The sequence below is a fragment of the Trichechus manatus genome, unplaced genomic scaffold, assembly GCF_000243295.1.
Source record: "Trichechus manatus latirostris isolate Lorelei unplaced genomic scaffold, TriManLat1.0 scaffold00305, whole genome shotgun sequence".
Lineage (NCBI taxonomy): Eukaryota > Metazoa > Chordata > Mammalia > Sirenia > Trichechidae > Trichechus > Trichechus manatus.
The window spans coordinates 207,584-208,003 of record NW_004444241.1 but is presented as its reverse complement, the minus strand read 5'-3'; positions in this window follow the sequence as shown (position 1 = coordinate 208,003).

The window sequence follows — 420 nt, the reverse complement described above, 5'->3', positions numbered from 1 at the left end:
CGGCAGAAACCTTGCAGGCAAGAAGGCAATGGGATGACATATATAAAACCTTGAAAGAAAAAAATTGCCAGCCAAGAATAATATATCCTGTAAAACTCTCGTTCAAACATGATGGTGAAATTAGGACATATCCAGATAAATAGAAATTAAGGGACTAGGTATAAACCAAACCAAACTTACAAGAATTATTAAAGGACATCCTTCAGTTTGAGAACAAACAACATCAGACGACAGCTTGAATCTAGGACACAGGATCTCACCAGTCAGATACCAAAATAGGAAAAGAACTCTAAAGGACTATTCAAAACCAAAAGATTTACAACAGGGAACCAGAGGAGCTAATCTGTAAATGACAACAACATCTGAACAATAAAAGAGGAAATAAACAGTGTAGGTATAGAAGCTTCAAATGGAGAGGAA